This window comes from Aythya fuligula, chromosome 6 (assembly GCF_009819795.1).
Source record: "Aythya fuligula isolate bAytFul2 chromosome 6, bAytFul2.pri, whole genome shotgun sequence".
NCBI classification, from domain to species: Eukaryota; Metazoa; Chordata; class Aves; order Anseriformes; family Anatidae; genus Aythya; species Aythya fuligula.
This window is the reverse complement of record NC_045564.1, coordinates 7,543,605-7,559,585: the sequence shown is the minus strand read 5'-3', so window position 1 is coordinate 7,559,585 and position 15,981 is coordinate 7,543,605. Positions and strand designations below refer to the sequence as shown.

The following is a 15,981-nucleotide window of genomic DNA, read 5'->3' as shown; positions in this document are numbered from 1 at the left end:
CTGATAAAATGTGATGCCTGGACTGGTTAGTAGGGTAAACAAGGGAAGAACCCTGAAACAAAAGGTGTTTGTTGAATTAACATAAAACCCTCTTCACGGTGGAGCCTGGGTTGTGTGATCCTCCAGCTTCTTGCTTTAGAGGTTTTCCTATTTTGTTTAAATACTGTGCTTCTAGCCTTTGTGTTTGTGAAGGAGTATTTAGATGTGGTTTGTGCATTACCTGTTAACTTGGTAGCAACTACAAGGAGTAGGAGGTGAATGCCAAATGGAAAGAATTTAAACCCATCGTGATTTGGCATGCCAAAACTTGTTATGTTTGACAAAAATGCCTGGTAAAGGAGTGGTCTAATGCACATAGATGAAATTGGTGCGAGAACCATGTTTGAAAACAGCCCGCAGTGGTGTGGTTACAGACTGCACGGGTCGTGCTCTCAAATAGAAGTCAAGCCGTGACACGGATGAGGATTTGTGCTGCCTGTATCATGTGGTATCACTCGCATATCATTCTGCAAAACGTTCCTGTCACGTGGCAAGATACGTGTCTGCATGTAAGTCGCATTTTCGTAAAAAGCACGTAGGGGAGCAGCGGAGTTCTCATCCGGCAGCCCCGCAGGTTGTGTTACACTCAGGCGTTCGGTTTGCTGGGTCTCGGGAGAGCCTCGTGCTCAATTTCAGTTCACAAAAACTTGAACTTTCCATTACGGCATCTAACAAAGGCAAGCAGAGCCTCTGACAGCGTGCTTAACATTGCTTCGTGTTAAATTTGTTGGGGGTTTCTCAGGATTTCTGCTCTATACATCAGCCTATATTTACTCGAAGCGTACACCAGGCTGTGAAAAGATCTGCAAGCAAAATTCAGCTACCAGATACGTGTCTGGAGTGAAGTTTGGGGTGCTAATTGCACTCAGACTAACAGGTTGCCTGTTAATTTGAGCGACGAATGCCTAGGAAGTGAATGCTATCTGTACATTTCACAGTTGTGACAGGTGGGGAAAACACATATGTGCCTGAGCTCCGAAATAGATAGCCCTGGGGCAGCTGGACTAACGGTTCCCACTGTGCTGCACAGGCAGCGGAGTCCTCGTGCAAGGGCAGGGTCCCTGCGCTGCTTTGGGCAGCGCTGGAGTTTCAGATGCTTCCTGAAACTCCCACCGGGGCCATCGTGCATGCCTCTGAATTGATTAAATTCATCGCAGATAGTTCACCCGCTTCGGCTTCCCGTCCTTCTCAGTCTGACCAGCAGGTAGGTGGGGAGAGCAAATTAACGGGGAATTAGGGAGTCACTGTTCCTCGTGGGGAGCTGCTGCAAGCAGAGGGAAATCAGCAAACGAGAGGGGGTAAAAGCAGCAAATGAGAGCAAAAAAGGATCCTGTGTAGCAAAGGAAGGTTGTCCAGTTACGCTTCTTGGAATAGCTACCAGTGCATTTTCATTAGCATTATTGCTTATCGTACCTAGGACTGCGCTCTCACTGAAATCTCAGCAGAAAGCAGAACTTGAAACAAACCCCAGCAAACTGCAAGTCTGTGTAATGTGATAAATTGTGGTCATTAAAATAGAAAACCAAACAGAGGAGAACGTGTTCTCGGTGAGGCAAGTAAATAAACAAATGTTGGCATATTTATGCCGATAATTCAGCATTCATTAGTTAGGCAACGTTACTTGTTTTATCATTTTAAAAGTGATTTTAACCGCCAAATGAAGGTGGCAGATGGGAGATACCTAAATGAAGGGCTATTTATCTCTCCTAGACTTCAGCGTGGTGAACTCATCCTGCAACTCGTATGATGCTCCTCTGGCCTACTCGCCTTTTTTCCCAGTTTCTTGCAAAAATTGCCCTCTTTCTCCACCACGTGGACTTTGAGCAGTCAGTTGATGGTTTGTGGGTTGGTGTTGTCTGTACATCTGTCTGAGGAGTACCGTGGCTCTGTGCCCAGCTGCCTTCTCAGTAGCCCCCAGCTTACAGGGAAGACATAGCAAACTAGGCCTGCTCACCTTCTTATCATGCAATCATAAATGAATTCAAGTGTGTGGGGGGGAAAACAGAGAATTTTATTTGTGCCAAGGAAGATTAAAAGATCAGCATCCCATCTTTCATATTTATTCAGACATTTATTCCCTAAGTAAATTTGCTTTACGTGTACGAGTTAGCTCACTTCATGTGCTGATTAAGACTAAGAAGGGCTGCCTGGCACCTGAGCGAAACGTTCAGCCACCACACTTTGAAGCCTGACAGCGTGTGCATGGCATCGAGACCGCAAGCAGCTTCACTCACCTCAGAAAGGTTTGCGTATTCCCCCAGTTTTTCCCAGCACTCCTGCATGCTCTCATCCTGCCATTTTGGGAGCTTGGTATCCCCTGCTTGTGGGTGGCCAAAAGGAGGGAGAGCAACTGCAGCTCGAGGTTGTCCTTTGCGTGTGCCAGCCTCCGGCTCCAGCAGCTCTGCTCCTTGAGTCTTGCTGAGGCCAGAGTGGAGATTTACCTCCCTGGTTGGGATTTCGGAAAAGATCAGCTGTGCTCTGGTTCATATTGGAAGTGATGGTTTGGTTTTGGAGACGAGAACCTTATTCCAGTTTCACGTGGCAAAGCTGACAGCTTGTATTGTGGGCAGTGCTTACTTCTTAATGGCATCTCTGTGTTCAATTTTCTGAATGAAAAACACAATTAGTATACCACAAAATCATCTTCTGCAGGCACTCTTCTTCTGTTAAACACATTTAGTAAACAAGAGTTATCTTAGACTAACCCTCAGCCTTTTAGCAATTCGCAGGCAGTAAATTGTTTTCTTGTCCCTGGATTTTATTTAACCAATTCAGATTATTTATTTTTGACGACATGACTGAAGTTCTGCGCTGCTCGCTGCCATAACTCTCCCAAATGATTATGAAACTTATTTCTAACTGCAATCAACGGCCTTCAGAAATGATCTACCATCGCTTGATAAATTCCGTGTTCATTTACCTCTGTAGTTCCCTTACCCACAGCAGCGTTAGCAGTTATATCTGCGCGTCGATTAACCGAGCTCGGCAGGCAGCTTGATAGCTGCTCTGGGTGTGCAGCAGTGTACGGCCACATCGTCCCCGTGCCGACACACAGAACGGGGTGGGCTGTGAAAACCAGGACCCTTTGACTTCGTGGCAGGTGGAGTGTGAGGGTTTGGGTGTTATATCAGGAATATAGATACTTTTTGCTTCTGGCTTTGTTACAGTCCAGGAGGAGGATTGGGTCAGACAGAGCCCCTCTGAGGAAGGCAGCTTGCATGAGCGAGGGAAGAGTTGGTTGCAAACCTCACTGCCTGGCCCCTGGGTGTTCGGGACTGCTTCCGGTTAAAAAATAAGTATTCTGTATTTTTAGAAAGCTTTCTGGTCTCTTACAACAAATCAAGTCCCTTCTGAAAGCCCTGGCTGCCTTGCTGAGCCGGTGATGGAGCAGGGACAGAGCCTGCAGCCTGAGCAGACGCGTTGGGCTGAGGAACGCAGAGACAGGAGTGCAGCACCATGGCCAGGTTGCTCAGCAGGTCCCAGCAGTGATAGATACGGCTCCTGAAGGCCTGGCAGAACAGCCCGCGTCCTCTCCTGCAGCAAAATGGTATCTTAATTCCCAGCTGACAGGCTTGGAGGAGGTCCCAGCTCAGCAGAAAGGGAGCAGGACAGGGAGTAGTGCCTAGTAGTCCCTAGAAAGGAGAGGCTCTAGGGTGGCTCTGCCTATGTGGAGGGGGATTTTCCCCAGCAGTGCTTGGGAAGTATTGCACATTGGCCCTAGTAGATCTGGAGGGAGGAGGATTTGCTGGGCAAAGCTGCCCCATGGCACCTCTCCCGCAGTGAGCTGCATCAGGACAGCCTCACCAGCACGCGTTGTCCTTGGCTGGACAGTACCAGGTCATTACAGACCTGGAAGTCAAATACACGTCCTGATTTATTTGTAATTGCCCTCCCAGGACCTTACCCATAAGAAACAAAGCACAAAGAGCCCAACAGTGTGCCGGCAGCGGTGTGATGGGCAGGGCTGCGTGCGCCATGCACACACTATCTCGGAGGAAAGAGGACACCTCCGACTTGCTGCTTAAATCTGGCCGAGGCGTCCTGCACACGGCAATAAAAGCAGCTGCTGTGCCGGGGGGGTTACAGGAGGCCAGGGGCATGCCAGGCCGTGCTCCTGGCATGGACAAAATGTTTTACACTGGCCGTGATCAGCTGCCAACTGTGGTGGATGAACCCGAGCCGTGTTTGAAGCGAGTTGGATCCCGAATTCAGAGGGTGGAGTGGGAGCAGAGGCCAGCTGCGCGGTGCATCTGTGATCCAGCTCCTCTCCGGGAGGATGCCTTTTTCTTCATTTCCCTTTGCTTTTGCAGAAACCATGGCTTAAAATAGTCTCGGTAGTATAAGCTGATCTCAAACCAGCCAGGGAGTATCGATTGCAAAGGGCCCTTCCTCAGGGCTCGGGTTCGTGTGGCCCTCCAGACCCATCCTGCCTGCAGAAACGGGTGGTCAAGTGGCAAGTCCGTGCTGCAGCCACTGCAAAGAGCACGGTGCAGTGCCTTGGTACAGTAAGAAGAGAGGTGATAAAAAATAATAATAATTTAGTGCTACCAACCTCAGGGGAGGGATTGGCATTTCCAAAGCCGTGCTCATCCCCTCTTGAAGCGCCGTGCTGTCCTGCTCCTGTCCCTTGCCAGCCAGCAGTGTTCACGCTGCCCCTGTCCCTAGGTGAGTGAACCAGCACCTGGGTGCTTGCTGCCTGCTCTAAAGACCAATATTACAGCTGTGTAGTCCCTGCCATAACTTCTGCCAGCTCCATCCCAACCCCACCGCTCCTGGAGCCTCACCAGCAGGTAGGTGAAGGCACTGGGTGCTCTCAGTGTGTACAGAGGCACTGTGTTAGTCCTGTGCTTTCCCCCCCTCACGAGGCATCGATAGGTGAGCATCCTCATCCCCGCAGCATCTGCTTTCCCGTGCTGTCCAGGCCAGGTGTGTGTCATACAGGTACAAATGCATTCGCTCTGGTTCCTAACTCCATGGCATGCAGCTATCCCTGGCCGGTTCTCGCAGAACCTTTTCTGCCTGTTGTGTACAAACCCAGCAGCTCCGTCTCTCCGCGTGGTTCATACTGTCGGTAGTTCCCCCCAGCCAGGTTTTAGCTCTGTTTTTGTACTCCTCCCATCTCTGTTCTTTTATTTTTGGAGCTGTCCAGGGCATTGCAGAAGGCAGAGTAACGGGCTGGGAGGATCGCTTCTCTTCCGTACACAATCCAACCTCGCGTCCCTACAATGAACTGAAAAACCCACCACTGGAACCTCTCTTTCCTCTCTCCTTTCCCCACCAGCAATGCAAAACCCAACTGGAAGTGCTCTGCAGTGTAGTTCTTGGCTTGGTGTTGAGGCTGGAAGTGTAACTTACAGACTGCGCAAGCCGGTACTCTTCTGTTTTGAATTAAAGTTTTAGCTTCTGCAGAACAAACAGAGAAGAGAATTAATATACAATTAATTCTCGAGCTGAGTTTGCCAAGCCATAACCAAATATATGTACATTTGTTATTGCCCCATTAATTTAGCAATTACTTCTGGTGGCTCCGTATGAAAGATACAGCTTGAAATAACCACTTGTTTGCAAGAAGAGCGCTGTGCTGCATAAACGCGGGCTTCTGTTCTGATCCAGGGACTGTCAAGCTGCCCTCTTCGGCTGTGTGTGCATCAGGTGCTGTGCAGCTCCCCGGGCAGAGCTTTCTGGGGAGGTGCAGGGCTGCAGGTGGTGCCTCTCCAGGGGCACGTGGCCCTGCTGAGGATGGCACCATCCTTCAGACGGCGCTGCCACAGGGCTGGAGGCCAGGGCGGTGCCGTTCGCTTGTTCCTGCTTTGCTGGGACCAATCTGCTGTACAAGGCACGAGCTGCTGTCCGTGTGGAGCAACTAGCAGGTGGCATCTAGGAGCCTGTCAGCAGCATGCGCATCTGCTCGTGGAGGTTTTGGAGAGGCTCCGGGAGGGCGCAGGGACAGATCTGAACCTGGGGCTTTGTTTCCCCACCACCCATGTTGGTCGAGAGCTTCCCCAGCTCTCCTGCAGCTCCTGTCTTTGTGGAACCTTCAGTTTGGTGAACATCCTTCAGCTGTATCACACACGGAGATTTGAAGTCCAGGGTGATTATGGAGTCTCTTTAATTTTTCTGTAGTTTTTCCCTTTTGGCTCCCATTGTAGTGGAGGCGCCCCACCTCCTGCCGCCTGGGAAGCCTGTCTGATTCATGTGCGTGGCAGCGATAGCAACTCTTGAGAGATAAAAGAAGCCTGACTTAAATTATTCAGAGTAACCCAAGCCCACGCACACGCTCAACATCAGTAATACCTTTTGCTCTTGCTGTCCTGTTCTCGTGGCTGCAGTGAAGCCGCCCTTGGTTGCGCAAAGCACTGGGGAGGCGATGCAGGGCAGCATCACCCTTGTCCTTGTCCAGATTCATAACTCAAATGAATGCAACCGTTGAGATTCATCACTGCTCAGGCTTGTTGGTATTTTATTCGCTATAGACTGCTAATTTCTTTTTTTCCCAATTGCTTGGTGTCTCGTCACACTCTTCTGCCTCTCCTTGGTGGGTTTTGATGCTGTCAGCTCCTGCATATCTACAAAGAGCATTTGGTTCAGCCAGCATCCCAGCATTGCTGGGACAGGTACGACGAAAACACCAGTGTTGGAAGGAAAACGGTATTAAAAATAAAACAGTGCAAACCTTCTTAATTAGGTGGTGTTTCTCTTAGAAGCTGATCTGCCCTCTAGGCAAGTGAAAGCAATTATGCCTCCCCTTTCAACCACCTTATGCTGCTAATGATCTTACTCTTGTAAATGTAAACCCCTCCCCTAGCTATGCGCTGGGAAGTGCTGGCCTCATTGAAGCTGGACGAAATCAACCAAGGAGGTAAAGTTAAGCTAACTAACAACAAAAAACTAGTTGCAAACACTTTTAAGTTCTAAATGGATTTCTTAGGTTATAAAGCAAATGAGTACTTATCTTCCAACCACAGAAAGAGAGGTTATCCGCACTTGGCATCAGTGGTGACTGTAATGAGTTTTCAAGTCTAATCTTAACCCTGATTTGGGGCTGGAGTAAACTCCACCTCTTCACACCTTTCCCTGACGAACTCTGCTCAGGTGTCTTTAAGGTTTATTTCTTCTCCTCTTTCTCCACCCACCCTCTCAGATCTTTTCCACGGAGGCTGAAGTCAAGAGAGGCCCAGACAAGGTATGTGTAGGTACAGACATATATAATTGTTTTATAGTGGGATGCTGTAAGTGAAAGCATTTTGTGCTTTCCTTTGAGTGATATGTTTCCATTTTCCTCAGCATTTAGGAAATGAATTGCCAATTTTTCCTTTAGTTCTCCCTCCCTCCCATCCCATTTTACTATGGAACAAAATGAAATTTAACCAACTGACTGTCAGAGAGCTGAATAATCTTGCATTGTAACACACCAACTCAGAGTCCTGGATCAATGGGCTTGAATTGCCGCTAAAAGCTATATGAAAGGGAAAGCAAAGTCTTTTGCTGTAAGCTGTGTCAAGGGGTGGAGGAGCAGAGGGATGGATGGAGGCTTAGCCAACAGTTTTTGTACTAACCCAGATCAATTTTAAAGGTTTCCTCTGTAGATGCCTGCCGGAGGGCTTTTATGGTTCAGAAATGTCAGCACAATTGTGCAGATTGCAGCATTTAGCAGCATTAGCACTCCCACCCCAACCCCGATATGAGCACCAGGCCACCTGATTGCGGAGCCACGTGTGTCGCGCAGCATCCTGTGTGGGAAGGGTGTGGGTGGAGGGAGAAGCAGCCTTCCTGAGCGCCCAGCGGGGGCATTTTGGGTGTTCCCAAGGTCTTGTCCTCGCAGTAGCTGCTCCGTTGTGCTGGGCTGGTTTGGGGAGTCGGGGGGCTGCAGCTTCCAGGGGTGGCGGTGGCTCTGCCTGCTGAACCACGGGGTACAAGGTGATGTGCTTCTGAGATGAGACGTCCCTGGTGGCAAACGTCATCACAGAGAGGTCGAATTGGGAGGTTTTGGTTAACACACTGAGGATCTAGCGCGAGGCAGTAGTTGTGCAGGTGGCTAAGCACAACCATCCCCATTGCCTTCTCCTGCTCGGGTTTGAAGTTTAGTAGGAGGCTGGTAGCGCCCGCGTGCGGTATTGGCCACCAGGTTCCTTTTCCCCCTTTTGTGGTGATTAGTGCTGCCAGAGAGGAAGAGTGAAGTGCTTTGAGGTGCTGTGAGAACATAATAAACGGGAAAATGTCAAAAGGAGGGTGGAAGTATCATGCTGATTTCGAAACACCTGCACTGTTTAGTGCAGGGAAAGTAAATGATCGCTTAATGTTGCTCAATGGAAGGAGAGGTTATCCCAACAATGCATTTTGTAAAAGAGTTTATGCTCACGCACTAAGAAGACAACCTTAACAAGCCCAAAAGGGAGACAAGAGACCCTTGAAGTAAATGCTGTTCGGTTTGAAAAGGATTGCAAGAGGTAACTGAATGATTCAGGAGCTTGAAGAGTGGCCAGGGCTCCCTCTGATGTCTGGTGTTCTGGGACTGATTCAGGTCTTAAATGCCACCAAGGGAGTTGTGAAACGTGATTTATTGTTTTCATAAGTCTGGGTAATCCGAGTGACCGTGGCATATTGCTCCCTCAAAATGGGAAAGCTTGAGATGTTGGCTACTGCTTCAAATTCCTGCTTTAACACCCACCCCCCCTCTTTTAACCCCTTTTCATACCAGCCTTGCTTACAAGTAGTAGAAAGACCCCTCCTGCCTTGAGTTTGGAAGGGGGCTTTTGCAAGCAGAGTCCTCTCCAGAAAGGACCAGCGGGCAGGGGAGAGCAGAGGGACGGCAAGGCACGCGTCCTGTGGCTGCTATTAATCAGAAGCCGCAACCCCGTGTGATACGTACCTCAGGAATAATAGTGGCAGTTCATCCTTCAAAAACACCGTGCAGAGTGAAGGGCCAAGAAAGGAAAATCTATAATGAGTATCAGGGAATTAATAGCTGTCTCTGCAAAACCGTAGAATAACCTCTTCAGGAAGCAGGCGATGGTGCTGGATTCCTTTCAAGCCCACGGAGTGATCAACTAGAAAATGTGTCTGCTGCGAGGAACAGCCTGGCTTTGATAAGGGTGTGGGAAACATGACCTAATAGGCCTTAGATTGCTCTCACTTTTAAAATAACATTTTTTAATTTCTCTGGAGACAGGGGAGTTTTAGGTAAAAGAAGGAAGGGTATTCTCCAGGTGTGTTGCCTTCCCACTCTCCTTGCCAGTGAGCTCAGGGCGAAGCATACGTGCGTCTGGGACAGCCGGGCTCTGCGAAAATGTTTATATCTCAGCTGCTGTGCAGCCTCGGGGATCTGCAAGTGATTGGGAAAAGGCTCTTGTAGTTAGAAGTATAGACGGTGATTAAGGAAAAATTTCAGCACCTGTAGCCCCTCGTCCTCCTTTTATTTCTGTCCCTTTCATGAGATGCTCCGGTAGAGAAGTGCCTTACCTGAAAAAGGGAAGCCTACTGTAAACAGCTACTGCAGCCATCTCTATGCAAGGACGGTGCAGTAAGGGATAGGATGAATTGTAGCGCTCAGTAACTGACAGAGATGTGCGAGCAGAAAGAAATACGAAGGAAATATTAGCAAATATTTGTGCTGCCTTTAAACCAACAGAGAGCAGCGACAGCCGCGCAGCTTAAACCCGGAACGTTTTGCTGGGCTTTGTTGCCGTTGCGGTTATCTGACTGCTGGCTGATATCCTCCTGCCTGCCCATTGCCTGAAAATGCAGATATTTGTCATTGAGGCCAGGTGAGGTCTGTCCGTTTAGCAAATGGCGAGCCGACCCCAGCCGTGCTGTCGATGAGCTCCGGTGCTCGGCGTCGGCGTGGCCGGAGGTTCTGGAGGCGATGCCCGGTAATGACGGCGGATGCTGAAACCCGCTCCCTTGTCAGCTAATCAGTTCAGTGCCAAAGCAATCATTTGATCTCAGCAGAACAGCTGGTTTTAAACTACAGATTATCCACCACTTCATCTCCTCACTTAGCTGCGGAGCTGATTTGTTTCGGCTATAGATCAATTACACCCCAAAAACAACACTCGGCTCGCTCGTAGCATGTGAAATGAAGACAAAACCGATGGAGGCACTAACGATAGATCTTCCATTACGGATCCTCCATCCAGGCGCATAAATATCCATCACCGGGGAGCGAGCGCTCGTTCATTCCTCCAGCCAGTCATGCTCATTTCATTAGGATACAATGAATTATTTTAACAGAACAATGCATATATAAGAATAAAATGTGGCTAAAAGGACATTTATTTCTTGCGCTGCCTGTAAGTGTCCCTGGTTGGGTGACACCAAAATCACTCAAACTGATCAAATGCAGAATCAAATATGTATGGTTAGAGCCTGTTGGGAGGCGATGTTGATCATGTTTGAGGCAATTCAGTCCTACCAAAGAAAGTGTTTTCATGATGTTTTTTTTTCTTAGTGCTGTTATGACCTTTTAATCAAAAATATCTTCCCCCAGCCCCCAAAGAGAAGGAACAGTTTGGGAAGCTCTTTGGGAGTTCGGGAAGGTGTGATGGAAAGCTGGTGATAGCAAAGCACAAGCTCTGCTCTGCTCCTCTTTGCAGCAGGCATTTCCTTCAGGGTCAGGGAAGGGAGGATCTTAGTTGGCAGTCGTGCAGTCCTAATTAAGAAAAAAAACATCCTTTCTGAAGAGTTAGTCTAATTTTTTTCATCCTCCAACCCCTTGGTCTTGATCCCCTCACCTTGCAGATCTATCTGTCTGGCACATGCCTAGCCTAGGCTGATGAAATGACAAATTCCCGAAATGTTGAAATAACGTATTGCTATGGGTGTCCCTAATAGGCAAGCTGGTGTTTCTTGGGCTGAGTAGGCCTGGCAGACTTAAATCTACACCCACATCAATACGTTTGCACCCCCTGTGGCAGCCCTGCCTCAGGATCAGTTCAGCTTGTGTCAGTGTGTGTTGGCCAGGCAGTGTAGGGCTGAAGAGAGCTGACTGCAGGTATTCAAAATGCAGATTTCAGATTCAGATTTTATTTCAGATTCAGATTTTATTAAAATAAAAAGGTGTTTTGCTTTGGCCTGTAATACCAAAATGTGGAGTTTCCCAATCGCTCTCTGTTTAATAGAAGAGGTAACCACTGTTCGTCCCCTAACGGGTTGTGGTAATACAGTACATCGTGTGCTGATATGCATGAAAAAGTTTTCCAGGCTTTCAGTCCCAATGAAAAAATAAGGTTATGTCAATGGATTTCCTTATACGTGCTGTACACCGAGAGCATCAGAACCGGGCACCTGCAGGTCACCTGCACTCTTGTACGCGTGCTCTCACTTCTGGAGCAAGGTTCCCCTTCCTGCCCGACGGGGCTGGCTCCTTATGCCTGTCCTTTCCTCCGCTGTTCCTGAGATTGGATGAAATGCTTATTCAGCTTCAACGGCAGTGCTCTTTTTATGTCTCATTTACCTCGGTGTTATGTATTCAGTAGGCAGAGGTTTAATGAATGTAGTTCCTGGCCTTTCTGCGCGCTCGGTTCTGCGTACTTGTGATAACCTTTTCCTTTTTCAGCTTCTGGTGGAAGCAGTGTGTGAGGACACCAAGGGGTGCTACAGGAACAAGAAGGTGTTCACACTGCCCTGAGAGCTGGCCTGTGGGGTCTGACTTCGGTCGGGCAATAGAGAGCAGAGGGCTCAAGGCAGGAGTTCAGGGCACATCCTACTAGGGAGTACAACCAGCCTCTGTAAATTAAATATATATATACATGTATAAATTCCTCTCCATCGCACTGTTTTGCACTGGTATGATGTTCTTAACACAATTTCTTGGTTTTGTTAGATCTCCGTCACAGCAGCGAGCCCCCTGATTTGTTCAGCAGAGATCCAGCAGGATCAGTGGCTGCCACATGCACGCTAGGGAGATGTCAAACCACCCTCGGGCAGATTGGTTTTCTGAAGAGGGATTTCTCAGGTGGCATTTGAAGCAACCTGCACTGGGAGTTTTTCTCTCTGTCCTGAGGCAGAGTGATGGGAGAGGGGAGTGTTTTAAGGGTGGTTTCTGTGGCCCCATTTTGGGAGGTGCTGAGCAGCTGTTCACAGGAGACCTCGTGGTGCTGCTCAGTCCTGGGGCTCACGTCCTCCCCTTGGTCAGTCTGACAATGTGCATGCAGAAAGACCAGCGCTGGATGGAAATCATTTCAAATGAGGTGATCTGAGTGCACAGACGCATCAGAGCCAGCTAAGCCTGCAGTCAGGAGTTTTAAAATTCCTATTTACTAAAATGACTTTGAATAGAGTTCATACATTCCCCGAGACTTTGGCTTGAAAAGAAATAATTTGGATGGCAATTCTGCACCTTGGCTCCTCCCATAAAATCTCACCTTCCTCCAAACATGCCTCCAGTTTGAGCCACAATCTCATTTCTTGTTTTCATTTCTTCTAAAGTTTGTTTCGCTGTACCTAAAACGTTGGGTTGTAGCTGTGATCTCTGCAGAGGAATTACACACCACCTTTTTACGTCTGTTAAGTTTTGCTAGTCATTTTACAATGGCTGCTGCCTGTAACTGTTAGAGCAACTGTGAGGAGCCCAGAACCGACAGCTCCTTGAGCAATTTTTATATTTTTTCCCATGAAATTTTAATGCTGCATCACTCTGCGAATTCAAAGCCGATGCAAATATTTGTCGTGTCTGCTGCAGCCGGTGTCCACTGGATGTTAATTTGCCAGAACGATGAATCCCGTTGTGCCTGGTTAGCATGAACTTCCCAGAAGCAAGAGGAGGAGGTTGCATTTTGGATTTCAGGGAAGGTATCAGCAAAGGCTCCTCTTGTTCCCTTAAATAAACATCTCCGGCTCCATCCTCCAGGCACATCTCTCAGTGCCCCTCTGGGGCTCTCAAAACAAAAAGGTCTCTTGTCTGATGGAGCTTTTAAGAGGCAATGATTTTTCTCAGCCCTCACTTAACTGGCGGGTAATCGGCTGCCATCTCGCTCAATGCAGGTCTTTGTTTTTATTTATTTTTTAATTGAGCTAAATGCCTCTTCTGCCTTAATGCTGCGTCTGATCTCTGCTGGAGAGAGCAAATCTTAGCAGCGTGTAACATCACACGTTCCTCTGATGGCTTTCGTCTCCCATATGCTCTGGTTCAGTAACAGTTTTGGCTGATCACTGTGACAGCAAAACACCTTTTTTATTTAAGCTACAGCTTTCTGAAAATACATCTTTGGGCTTAATCAACATAACCTTCAGCGCTTCTTTGAAACCCTGGATCTAAAAGCCATGAATGTCAGAAACGCTTTGCAGCTTGTGGGAGCCTTCAGCGCTTCTGACAGATAAAAGCGGAGGAGGAAGCCATCAAAAACACACCAGATCCAGGCTGGAACGGGCTTTCTGCTGGCTGCTGACGCTTGGAAGCCTACATTGGAAAGGACAGGCTACCTATGAGTAAGAAGCCCAAGGGTAACACGATGCTAGGCATAATATTATGAGCAGCCTGGGGGGTTTTACACTGGAGATGCTCCACAAACTGCACTTAGTCACTGTTTACCAGCAGAAATGGTCCTCTGCGGAAAGGTCTTTCGGACTTGAGAGCTGTTGGTTTATTGTTAGAAGAGTAGCGGTGGTGTTATTTTTAAGAAGAAGAGGGGAAAATGAGAATAAATTACAGCAAAATGTCAGCAACTGCTGAAAATAGAGGAGTATCAACAGGGTCTCTTTGGTGTTTTTGCAGCCAGGCAAGCACAAGCAGCAGGAACGGTGCCAGCATGCAGTTTCCATCAGCATAACTCATTACCTTTGCCTGTTTTTAAATATTTCAAGTTTAATGGTTAATTTTGGATGACACCAGCTAACAAGAGTCAGACTAATAAAATTCACATTAAAGTACCAGTTGCAGAAAGCATGTGTCAGTAATACAAGCGGCACAGGACAGAGCGGCCGTGGTCTTCCAAGAAATCTTTTCCATTTCTTACGTTCCCTGTCTGGGTGAGATTTATTAAACGATGCTCGAAAGGGAATGTCCCTCTTCACTACCTTCTATTATTGGTGGGAGCCAATTTGAAGCTCACTGTGTTGTGCGAGGGGGGCAGCGTCCCCGGGTGACTGATGAGCCCAACTGGAAGGGATTCGAATTGTACAAGCCCGCGCTCCTTGGGACAATAGTACCAGGGGGAAAAAAAAAAAAAGCCTATTCTTCACATTTCATTGCCTATTACTTCTGAGCTTCACTTTTCCTCTTGGACTGCTCGTTTTTCTGGCTTGCTTCTCAGGATAAAGAGAGAGAAAGCTGAGAAGGCAGAAGGTCTGCGTGGTGCAGCTGGTGGAGGTACTTGCAGGAAGAGTTGCCAGCTGTTGTGGGTAGCCATGATTTTTTTGCTTTATTATTATTATTTATGATGGAGACTAATTGCAGTTTGATCCATACGCTTCCCCAGAGGTCTGCTGCCTTCAAGGAGAGGCAGGAAGCCGGGCAAGCTCCAACAAGGTTGGTAGGAGAACAGTAGGGCAGGTAGGATGTACGTGCTGGTTCCCCAAATACAAGAGGAGTCAAAATGCAGTCCCTTAAGTTGGAGCTGTCAGTGCGAAACTGCTTTGCCCTCTGCTAAAGAGCATTTACTTGGTTTCTTCATGGTTTGCCTGGGATGGTGGCCAAATGCAGATTCCTCTCCCAGGGATCACAACAAATGAGATATCTGACTGTGCTTCACACACAGCTTTGGTCCTGCATGTGTTTGGGGTCTGTGAGGACTTTTCAGAGGCAGAAATCCAGGTCTCACAGTCTCATTCACCTTTAGCACACGATTTCCTCTTACATTCAGACCTCTGATCCTTTCCGAGTGCCCAGAAAAAGGTTTGCATCCTGTAAATATAAGAGGGCGTCTAATCATCCTTACGTTTAAGATTCCTAATTTAATTCCTCTTGTTTTCATTCAGGGGTTTCCACCTTACTATTTTTTTTCCTAATCCTCCTCAGGAGACCTCTAAAACTTTTCCACTGGAGCAATGGCAAATTTAACCAGAAAGCTGTTTTTCTTAAGCACATTTTAGGAGCCACTGATGCAGGCTGAAACAGAGAAGTGCTCCAAATACAGCAACCAGATATTAACGTGAGCAGGGAAATCCCGTGCTACAAGTCAAAGGAATGATTCCATTTTAGCTCTGACTCTGAGCTCTCCATGAGCACTCCAGAGCCTCGGGGGACTGTCAGGGCTGTTTGCTGAAAGTTGTCACTGAGGCCAGACCAAGGTGATGCCGAGCCCAGCACCACTGGAGAGACAAGTATGAGCACCAGTACGTGCTGGAGAACTGCAAAACAGTGAGCAGCTTCTTTTTTTTTTTTTTTTTTTTGAGTGCATTTTCCCTCCCCTTCCCAGATGGAGCCGCACTCAGGATGAATATTCGATTTACTTCGGTCAACCAAAAATTGATCCTTCTCTCCCTTTGCTGCTATGTTTATTCTTGGAGAACTTTCTCCAACCTAATAAGGATAGATTTTTTTTTTCATGATATTTCATCAAATCTGCCTTCCCTTTGCTGGGCTGCGGTTTGACGGAAACAAGTTACTCATAGAAATGCAGGTCAATCCTTGTTTTACTGAAAAGATCTGTTGCCTCCGTAAGAAATATAATAAATGAAGCCAAACGAAGATACACAGATGTTGTAATAAAATTAGTAAATTTGTGTATCACTGAACTTCATTGAAATTATTGTAAATGGTGCTGTTACATTGTTTAATTATGTACAATTAGCACTGGAATTGCCAACTCCCTGCTGGAGCCTTTTCTCTTAGATTTACAATAGGTCATGGTAGAGTATTTTTCTCATTACTGTCATGGAGGCACTAATTGAACTGGATCCGATCTCCCACATTGACTGGTTTTATCCATAGAAGAATAATTTATTTACGTACAAATAGTTCTTCTTTGCTATATTTAACCGGAGCCTGCAGCAGGCATAGAGGAG

At 47.6% G+C, this 15,981-nt stretch overlaps 1 protein-coding gene across 1 annotated transcript in view; it reads left to right on the top strand.

The window, feature by feature from the left end:
* Positions 1-15,981, top strand: part of ERBB4 (erb-b2 receptor tyrosine kinase 4) — a 568,512-nt gene that overhangs the window by 207,079 nt on the left and 345,452 nt on the right. The gene's annotated exons all lie outside the window — the stretch shown is intronic.